General features: G+C 42.6%; 1 pseudogene; it reads right to left on the bottom strand.

The window, feature by feature from the left end:
- Positions 1–10,556: 10,556 nt before the first annotated feature.
- Positions 10,557–11,414, bottom strand: part of LOC138420238 (fatty acid desaturase 2-like protein FADS2B) — a 39,789-nt pseudogene continuing 38,931 nt past the window's right edge.

Genomic DNA, 11,414 nt, shown 5'->3' with positions numbered 1-11,414 from the left:
AATTGCAAATAGAACCACCTTATGACCCAGCAATCCCACTTCTGGGCATACACACTGAGGGAACCAGAATTAAAAGAGACACATGTACCCCAATGTTCATTGCAGCACTGTTTATAATAGCCAGGACATGGAAACAACCTAGATGTCTATCAACAGATGAATGGATAAGAAAGCAGTGGTACATATACACAATGGAGTATTACTCAGCCGTAAAAAAGAATTCATTTGAATCAGTTCTGATGAGATGGATGAAACTGGAGCCGATTATACAGAGTGAAGTAAGCCAGAAAGAAAAACACCAATACGGTATACTAACACATATATATGGAATTTAGAAAAGATGGCAATGACGACCCTGTATGCAAGACAGCGAAAAAGACACAGATGTGTATAACGGACTTTTGGACTCAGAGGGAGAGGGAGAGGGTGGGATGATTTGGGAGAATGGCATTCTAACATGTATACTATCATGTAAGAATCGAATCGCCAGTCTATGTCTGACTCAGGATACAGCATGCTTGGGGCTGGTGCATGGGGATGACCCAAAGAGATGTTATGGGGAGGGAGGTGGGAGGGGTCTTCATGTTTGGGAATGCATGTCAGAATTAAAGATTTTAAAATTATAAAAAAAATAATAAAAATTTAAAAAATAAATAAAAAATTATTTATTTTAATTGGAGGCTAATTATAGTTTCTATTTTCGTCTTAAATGTATATTATTCTTGTCTTCTTAATAAAACTGTCGGCTTTTTGAGAGTGAAACACTAGCGGGTCCATATTCAATGTGCCTGCAGTGCACCTAAACAACAATACAAGGTTTTCCATGGTTGCATGTTGGATTGTCTTAAATCCTCCAAATCCTACTGTGTGGGATAGGGCTGGTAGCTTTTTACCACAGAAATTCCAGCAGGTCTGGACCTTGTATCCTCTGCAGGACTACTCTGAGATGTGTTCAGTGCTTGAATAGAAAAACAGCAGTCCTTGAAGAACAGGTAATTATTGAACAGGCACTCAGGGCAGGTTTGGTGCTGGACATATAACAAATTAGTCCAAAACCACTGCTCTCAAGGACCTGATGATATTTTCCCACTCTTTACACTTTATAAATGACAAGGATATGTTTACATTCATTCACTTACCAGATTTCTATGTTAAAGCTTATATTCCAATGAAATAAGATAGCATAAATAATTTCGGATGGTGTTGAAAACTGTGAAGGAACCAAAAACGGATTAGTGCTTAGGGAATGATAGGTTCTCCTGGTGAGGGAGGAACAGGGATTCTGTGCATAAATTGGATTGGATGGAAGGTGACCATGGGAATAAGTAGATACCCCTCATGCAGATAACTGGGAGATCCCAGGTAGCTAGGACACTGAGTTCAAATGTGCTGATGATGGAAGAAGAGGGTAAATAATGAGAAAAGTTAGGAAGCTGATGCAGTAGTCCTTGAAAGCTGATCGGGATAGGCAAGGTACTGACACTCTAACATATTGACTCTTTATAACCCCAAATAATTCCTTGTATTTCATTAGATTACCTATGAATAAAGGAGGTACTCTCTAGAAAGGAAGGAGCAAGCTCATAATCAGAGAGTAAGTGAGAAATAGATGTGTAACTATAAAGAGAGCCCAAGTCTAGGGCTGGAAACTTCACATTGTGGTTTAGGGCAGCCTTACTCTCTCATCTCTTCAGCTCTGCCTAGTCCTTCTCCAACAAATCATCTGGCAGAATGCAAATTCTTTTTAGTGTAAGCCAATATTTGTACCAGTGAGAAGTAGACCTAAGTCACTCTTAGTAGCCTTTTTCAGTTGACTGAGCAGAGGGTTCCTAATTACAGGCTTAAAACTCAACATTCTAAAAACTAAGATCATGGCATCCAGTACATCACTTTATGGCAAATAGATGGGGAAAAAAATAGAAACGGTGACAGACTTTGTTTTCTTGGGCTCCAAAATCACTGAGGGTGGTGACTGCAACCATGAAATGAAAAGACACTTGCTCCTTGGGCAAAAAGCTATGACAAACCTAGATAGCATATTAAAAAGCAGAGACATCACTTCGCCAACAAAGGTCCACATAGTCAAAGGTATGGTTTTTTGAGTAGTCATGTATGGATGTAAGAGTTGGACCATAAAGAAGGCTGAGTGCCAAAGAATTGATGCTTTTGAACTATGGTGTTGGAGAATATGCTGGAGGGTTCCTTGGGCAGCAAGGAGATACAACCAGTCTATCCTAAAGGAAATCAGTTCTGAATATTCATTGGAAGGACTGATGCTGAAGCTGAAGCTCCAATACTTTGGCCACCTGATGCGAAGAATTGACTCATTGGTAAAGACCCCGATGCTGGGAAGGATTGAGGGCAGGAGGAGAAGGGGGTGACAGAGGACCATCAACTCAGTGGACATAAGGTTGAGTAAACTTTGGGAGATGGTTGAGGACCAGGCAGTCTGGCATGCTGCAGTCCATAGGGTCGCAAAGAGTTGTACACTACTGAGAAACGCTGGACTGGAAGAAACACAAGCTGGAATCAAGATTGCTGGGAGAAATATCAATAATCTCAGATATGCAGATGACACCACCCTTATGGCAGAAAGTAAAGAGGAACTAAAAAGCCTCTTGATGAAAGTGAAAGAGGAGAGTGAAAAAGTTGGCTTAAAGCTCAACATTCAGAAAACGAAGATCATGGCATCTGGTCCCATCACTTCATGGGAAATAGATGGGGAAACAGTGGCAACAGTGTCAGACTTTATCTTTTGGGGGCTCCAAAATCACTGCAGATGGTGATTGCAGCCATGAAATTAAAAGACGCTTATTCCTTGGAAGAAAAGTTATGACCAACCTAGACAGCATATTCAAAAGCAGAGACATTACTTTGCCAACAAAGGTCCGTCTAGTCAAGGCTATGGTTTTTCCTGTGGTCATGTATGGATGTGAGAGTTGGACTGTGAAGAAGGCTGAGCACTGAAGAATTGATGCTTTTGAACTGTGGTGTTGGAGAAGACTCTTGAGAGTCCCTTGGACTGCAAAGAGATCCAACCAATCCATTCTGAAGGAGATCAGCCTTGGGATTTCTTTGGAAGGAATGATGCTAAAGCTGAAACTCCAGTACTTTGACCACTTCATGCGAAGAGTTGACTCATTGGAAAAGACTCTAATGCTGGGAGAGATTGGGGGCAGGAGGAGAAGGGGATGACAGAGGATGAGATGGCTGGATAGCATCACTGACTTGATGGACGTGAGTCTGAGCGAATTCCGGGAATTGGTGATGGACAGGGAGGCCTGGCGTGCTGCAATTCATGGGGTCGCAAAGAGTCAGACACGACTGAGTGACTGAACTGAACTGAACTGAGCGACCAACAGAAACAAGGCATGTTTTTTATTTTTATTATTTTTTTGTTAGGGGTAGACACCATATGGAACAGAGAGCATCAGAATAACAGCTGGAGTCTAGGGAGCACTTACAAGCAATTTTTGAAATGCTTGTCATGAGAAGATAGATTAATCATCATTAAAACATTTATTGAATACCTGGTCAGTGCTAAACATTGGACAGGGGCTGGTGATAAACCGGTGAGTGGAGCATACGGGGTGGCGACTGCCCTCATGGAGTTTTCAGTGTTCAGTGAACACATAGGCAGAAAACAAGTTGTGTTATTCAGGTGCACAGGAAACAAGGACTTGTAAAAGGAAATTTAACCCGGTCAGTTAAATCTGGGAGGATTTCCAAAGAGGAACCTATGCTTATATTAATAAAGTAATAGAAATTTACTTTTATTATTTTTTATTGAGGTTTAGTTTATTCATAATATTCTGTTAGTTTCAGGTGAACATCACAGTGCTTAAGAATTTTTATAGTTTTTTTTTGTTGTTGTTGTTGCCATTGTTTAGTTGTTAAGTGTATCTGGCTCTTTGTGACCCCACGGGCCTTAGCTTGCCAGGCTCCTTTGTCCATGGTATTTCTCTGGCAAGAATACTTGAGTGGGCTGCCATTTCATTCTCCAGGGGATCTTCCCAACCCATGGATCAAATCTGCAACTCCTTCACTGGGAGGCGGATTCTTTACTGCTGAATCACCAGGGAAGCTCTTTTACGGTTTATACTCCATTAAAAGTTATTACAAGATAATGGCTATGATTTCATGTGCTATGCGGTTTCTTTGTCCTTTATCTGGAAAATTGTTTTTGAATGCATGAAAGTGAAAAGTGTAAGTGCCTCTGAAGAGCCAAGGCAAAATACACTGAAGAAATGAAGTTGAAGTGACAGTGAGGGAAAAACCTGGGACACTATTTCATAGTCATACAGGCAGCTGTGTTCTTTGAACAGAAGTTTGTTACCATCTCAGGGCCTTTGCACTTGCCTCTAATGATGCTGCTCATCAAGACCTCATAGCAGTCTTCTTCACATTCTCACAGTCCCCTTTTCATAAGCCCCTTATTGAAACTAGTCCCTGCTTATCACTCTCTCACACAGCCTTTTGTTTTCTTCACTTGTGATGGTCTTGGTTTTTCTCCCATTTAGTTTTCTTAATGACATTTACCCCCCACTAGATTGTATGCTCCAAGAGCCCAGGCTGCTGCAACTCTTGTTCATATCACCTGGCCTGTGTCTGACACATGGTAAGTGATCAATATATACTGCCAAGTGAGACAGAATGAAGGAGTTACATATATATCAATAATCGAAAAATAGAGAAGGATAAATACATGCATAAGAAGGTTTATTCTGTTTAGAGTTAATAATTTCTTTTGCACAATGTTAACCTTGTTATAGTCCTTTCACATAGCAAAATTCCCATAAAACTCCCTCAAAGATGAAACTGCTACACAATTCTTTATTGAAGATGAGAAATGAACTTTGTTGTTTGCATAATCTGAGGTTCGGAGAAGGCAGTGGCACCCCACTCCAGTACTCTTGCCTGGAAAATCCCATGGACGGAGGAGCCTGGTGGGCTGCAGTCCATGGGGTCGTTAAGAGTCAGACACGACTGAGCGACTTCACTTTCACCTTTCACTTTCATGCATTGGAGAAGGAAATGGCAATCCACTCCAGTGTTCTTGCCTGGAGAATCCCAGGGATGGAAGAGCCTGGTGGGCTGCCATCTATGGGGTCACACAGAGTCAGACACGACTGAAGCAACTTAGCAGCAGCAGCAAAGGTTTAGTTTTAAAAAGCCTCTGGAAATTTACTTTGAAGCACATAAAAAGGATAGAGTAATGGATAGAGAGGTAGATGGATATAAAATAAAACAAGTTTACTAAAAATGTGACTTCAAAATTTTGATTATGGTTAGACAGGTGTTCATTGTAAAGTCCTTTTAATACTGCACATTTTCATAAATGAAGTTTAGAAAGAAAGGGTATCTGAGTGTTCCTCCTCTCAACAGAATTTATGTTTAATATTTATTGATATTAATAAAGACATTAAATTTTTTATATTTAATTTAGTACTTTCTGTATCTTTAGGGTAGATGATTAGCAGGGAAATAGTCAAGAAAATCCTTTACAATATACTGATTAAGTAACAAGTGATATACTTCTATTTGGTATGATTTCCAGTAGAGAATTATGTACTTACATGATTGACTGGAAGTTTGGAAAACTAGAGCCCATGGCTCTCTACTATTCTTCCAGCCTGAGGTCTGGCTGCTGGTTCCAGGGGACTGAGTAAAGTCAGAAGTGGAAGCTGATGCCCAGGTGTTATCTGTTGTAACAGGAGAAATAATTTTCTAACTTGTGACTCACAGTCCTCTCATCTAAGGAAATGTGCCCTTGTCATCATTAAAATGGTTCAGTATCTTTCTGTCCCTTAAGTCTATTTGACTTTGTAGCTGCTCTTGCTGTTGAAGGGGCCAGGATGGAAGAAACCTGTTACATTAATCACAACAACCATCATCTGAATGGGTGTTACTGGCTTATTAATGTATTTCTATTTGCTTATTCAGTTGTCCCAACAAAGCTATGATGCAAATAGGCCAGGTAATATTATGCACCCCACCTATTTTACAGATCGAGGCAATGTGTGAGAGACATGGCCAATTTCACGGTAGGGCATTGAGGAGCTGAAATTAGGACTGAGGTTCCCACCTTCTAATCTGGTCAGTCATCCTTACTTCATGCCCAACTGAAAATACAATTTCTCACTGCCAGAATGTTTCACATTTGGAAAAGAGTGAAGCTTTGGAGGAAATAGGATATCAGGGAAAAGCCATGTGAAGGTTAGCCACAGGTAAGGTGAACTCTTCCCGGGTTGAATTCATGCCATGTCACCACCAAAGCTCCGATCCATTTCTCCATCCCATTCTTCCAAGTTTAATGCAGCGTCTCTCCCTTGAAAAGTTAAATCTCTGCTTGACTCTCCTGCAGTGAATTTCTCTGAGCTGGTTGCGACTCTTTTAGGATGAGGAGTAGTCAGTCGATGGGAACTGTCTCTATGCTTGTCGCATGCTACTCCAGTCTCCCCCTCCCCACGTGCCTGTTCTTGCCGAGGTGGAAAGATAACTACCTTTGTGCTTATTCCAGTAGCTCCCAGGGAAGCTATTAGAGTCCAAGTGTGTCCACTGCTCATGACTTGTTCAGTTCAGCTCAGTTCAGTTCAATCGCTCAGTCGTGTCCGACTCTTTGAGACCCCATGAATTGCAGCATGCCAAGCCTCCCTGTCCATCAGCAACTCCCGGAGTTCACTCAGACTCACATCCATCAAATCAGTGATGCCATCCAGCCATCTCATCCTCTGTCGTCCCCTTCTCCTCCTGCCCCCAATCCCTCCCAGCATCAGAGTCTTTTCCAGTGAGTCAACTCTTTGCATGAGGTGGCCAAAGTACTGGAGTTTCAGCTTTAGCATCATTCCTTCCAAAGAAATCCCAGGGCTGATCTCATTCAGAATGGACTGGTTGGATCTCCTTGCAGTCCAAGGGACTCTCAAGAGTCTTTTCCAACACCACAGTTCAAACACATCCATTCTTCAGTGCTCAGCCTTCTTCACAGTCCAACTCTCACATCCATACATGGCCACTGGAAAAACCATAGCCTTGACTAGACAGACCTTAGTTGACAAAGTAATATCTCTGCTTTTGAATATGCTGTCTAGGTTGGTCATAACTTTTCTTCCAAGGAGTAAGTGTCTTTTAATTTCATGGCTGTAGTCACCATCTGCAGTGATTTTGGAGCCCAAAAGACTTGTAATACCACTTAATTCCCCTTTATTTTTGGTTTCTTGGTATGAATGTTAATGAGTATTGACTATGGAATAAGACATCCCTGAGTCTGAAACTCTACTCACCCTTTCCTACCTGTGCCATCAGGCAAGTTGCTTGGCCTCCCAAAGTAGCATGTTTTAATCTATAAAATGAGATTAATTATAGGACTTGCCCTGTGGAGCTGTTGTGAGGGTTAAATGGAATAACACCCATTCCACACATGAAGGATGCAACTCAGTACTTCCTGCTTGGTAGATGCTCATAAGTATTGGTAAGAATTTTAATAATTCAGAGTTAAAACATAAAAGTACTCTTCATATACTTGATAAAATTCATCTTACTATCTGCGCTTCCCCAGTGGCTTATTGGTAAAGAACTCGCCTGCCAATGTAGGAGATACCGGTTCAAACTCTGGTGGAGAAAATCCCCTGGAGAAAGAAATCTTACTGTCTAATTAGAAGGAATAACATTTACACACAACTTTTTCTTCCTCCTTCCTTCCCTCCCTTCCTCCCTCCCCCTTCTGTCCCTCTTCTGTCCTTCATTTCTTCCCTCCCTCCCTCCTTCTTTTCTCCTCCCAGGACTTCCCTCTTTCCTTCTGTCCTGTAGACTGAAAAAAAGGCACAACATGAGAGCTGAGAGTTTAGTTTTCCTGGGGGCAAAATGAGGACTATTGCCCTGGAAACAGGATTTCAGGTAGCTCTGAGAAACTGTGCTGAAGAGATAGCAGGGGAGTCAGTATGTACGTGATTTGAGTAAAGAAGGGCACATGCAGTCAAGCACACATTTTGGCAGAAGCTTGCCGCTAGTCCAGGGAGCAGATGTCATCATTAATGATCTTAGTGTTTTTCTCAGATGTGAGGAGATGCAAGATTTGGGCTCATAAAATATTCTGGAAATATCTAACTATCTGAGTAACCCTTCTGCCAATTTTTCCCAGAACACAGTGCCTCATTCCTTATCTCCTCCCTGAACTCATTTCAGGGGGTGTTGAAGGTCAGCGACTGCAATGGCTCATGATTTATTCCTTGTAGAGGTAGCAGGCAAGTGCCAGAAGTTGACACTTCATTTTCCCCCTCCTTCCTATCCTCACCCACCCCGTTCCTTCCTTCTTTCCGCATTCACATCTTTACTGAGCGTCTCTATCATGTGAGGCAGTCCCTACTCTCATGGATGCTGCAGGCTACTGTAGAAGACAAATTATTAAAGTAATTACACAAATGGATGTAAGATTATATCTCTAGTAATTACTACAGAGCTACAGAGTATATCACAGGAGGCCTTGACTTAATAGGGAAGCTTCCCTGAAATTGTTACCAAGCAAAAGGGCTCATTGCTTGATGTGCATAAAAGCCAATACTATATATACTCAGTTGTTCAGTCATGTCTAACTCTTTGTGATCCCATGGACTGTAGCCCACCAGGCTTCTCTGTCCATGGGATTTTCCAAGCAAGAGTACTGGAGTGGGTTGCCATTTTGGTACCAGCTTTTCAGAAGTTTTATTTTGAGGCTCACTGGCAAGGAGATGCGGGCAGGGCTCAAATCTGTGTCTTTGATCTGGGGTCTGGTTAAACGTTTATGAATTAATGGTAGCTGGGTTGGTCTGCACAAATGCTGGTGGGGCAGGTTGCCATTAGTGAGCTTTGGAACATGATCATCTATGGTAAAATATGATTCAGGCTTTAACATGGGATCCTCAAGGACCATGGGCCCTTCACTTCTGAAAAGATTCTGGCATTCAAGTTCCAGCCATGCCCTGATCCTTTGGTTTCCTGGGGGTTGTGGTGGGTCCTTTGGTTCTGGGTATTATTTGAGGTCAACAATTCTCTCCTCTGCACTCACCTTGGCTGCCTGGCTTGCATTTGGTTCTCTTGTCTTTGAAAAAGTCTCAGTGACTTGTTGGAAACAGAACCAGTTAGGGGTGGTTCTGTGGTTCCAGGATTGCAGGGAAGTTGCAACTAACCAGGTGAGGAGTAAGGGCAGGGATGGTGACAGAGCAGTTCAGACACTGGATTCAGAAGCCAAGACCCTTTAGCAGAAGAGTGTGTGAGCCTGGAAGGAAACCACCTGGGCTGAAGAAGAGGCAAGTAGTCTAAGGCGGGGCAGGGTCCGTGGGGGAGGACCGACATGTATAGTCTGTTGACAGTTACCAGGTTTCATCTTCATTCCAAGAGCAGCCATGGGAGCCCATTGAAGAGCTGCAGGTAGGGCTGTAACATAACTTTCATGAGCCGCTTGGTGTACAGGGATGTCAACACAAGTTCCTGTACCTGATGCCTAGTGAGGCCAAAGAAACTCAAATGGAGTTTGGAGCAGAGAAAGGTTTATTGCAGGCCTGTGCAAGGAGAGGAGGTGGCTCATGCTCTGAAAAATCTAGACTCCCAAAAGGGTTTTGGCAAAGCAGTTTGTAAGGGCATGTGAGGGGGAGGTCCCAGGGTTTGGGATCAGCTTGTGTACAGTTCTCTGACTGGCTGATGGTGAGGCACAGGGGTTCCCATCCTCATTTCTTAGACTCTAGGTGGCCTTGGGCTATGTGTTCATGGTCTAAAAGTAGTTCTTCCTTTTGGTGGTGATGGGGGGATGGCTTCCTATATGCAAAACAGTTCAGGAAATTTGCATCAAGTACTATTTTCTGGTGCCTCAGAGAGGAAATAAAGCAGAGGATGTGCCAAGATTGCCTTTTGTGGGGAGCTGTTGCCAGGAGGCCCCATCAGGTCCTGCTTGGTTACAGAGACAGAGGTCTGGCCAATCAAGCCATCTTTATTCCTGTGGCCAAAGAGCAGAGGGCAGAAATGATCTGCAGGATGGATCATCTGAATTCTAACCCAGTGCTCAGTGATCTAGGGAGTCGTGAAATTAGCAGGCCTTGCATCTTCTCCTCTGGGAAAATTATTGAATAAGCTGTTAGAAAACAAAAATTCAACTGAGTATATTTGATGATTTAATTGGCTTAATTCAGTGATTTATGAACAAAGTTAATCAAACGGAGCTCTGAGGGGTTGGGCAAATGGAAGGCTTTTATCAGAAGAACAGAGGGGCAAAGAAGCTCTCAGCAAAGTATATTTAGGGCAGATACCTTTTTTGGTAATGGGGAAGGGATGACAAAGGTTTTATCCTTTTCTTCCTCTGGGCTGGGGGCAGGGATGGAGAACAACAGATTACCTCCTAGATGGCTGATCCAAAAAATTACAGATAGTTGATCAGAAAATTACAGACAGTTGATTAAAATTACACTTTGGGGAAGGTTGAAACTACAAGTAAGTCAGGCATTAAGGAGGTTTGGTGTCACAAGCTTTAGCACAAGTGAAACTTTCGGGCCTGTGGCTTTCTCTTTAACACAGACTCATGCACATCCACATTATGTTTCTGGATGGCTGTAGTAAGCATCCATCCAGAGGGCTGTGGACTTCTTCAGGGCCCTGCGAGAGGAGCAGACAAAATTGTGAGTAGGCAAGACTCAGGTCAAAGGAGCTACTTCATGGAACATTTGCTGTTTTACTTAATTCAGGGTCCAATATTCTTGCCTAGGAAATCCCATGGACAGAGGAGCCTGGCAGTCCACAGTCCATCAGCATTTCTATATGGAAGAGATTGAGTTTTTCTATCAATTATTTTCTTCTGTACTCCAAAGCATCAGTTATTCTTTTCTCCATATTAAAAGAAAAATCTCTACCAAATCTCTAAAAGATAAACCATATACCTATACCAACCTAACCTGTATCTTCCTACCTCTCCTACTTTATAAAGTTAAAGACTTTCCTAGGTTCTGGTGATATAGCTATGAGTAGGAGTGGTGAGAGTCTTTCCACCTGGGGCTGGTCTACATTGGGAGGCACATTTTACATAATTTATTACCCAATAGGCTATTAAATCATGATTGTAATGAGGATCAGAAATGAAGAGAAACAGGTGCTGAGAGCACATGACAGGTTTAGTCTTGGAGGCAAGGGAGGACCAAGATGAAGAAAAGACCTTTCAGGTGAGCTTTGGAGAGTGAACAGAACTTGAGAAGGTGTCAGGAGGAGGGTGGCAAGTTGGGAGATTATTCTAGGTAGGAGAAAAGATGACCAAGGATGTGTCATGGCAAGGGGCAGGGAGTTACGTAGTGGCCGAAGGGAGGCCAGATATCGGGAGGGCAGGAAAGAAGGAAGGCAGTGATAGAGAGTGAAGATGGGTCACCGTTCAGGGATCAGATCTGACCAGCTCTAGGCTTGCT

This window comes from Ovis canadensis, chromosome 15, assembly GCF_042477335.2.
Source record: "Ovis canadensis isolate MfBH-ARS-UI-01 breed Bighorn chromosome 15, ARS-UI_OviCan_v2, whole genome shotgun sequence".
Classification (NCBI taxonomy): Eukaryota; Metazoa; Chordata; class Mammalia; order Artiodactyla; family Bovidae; genus Ovis; species Ovis canadensis.
This window is presented reverse-complemented; position numbering and strand designations above follow the sequence as displayed.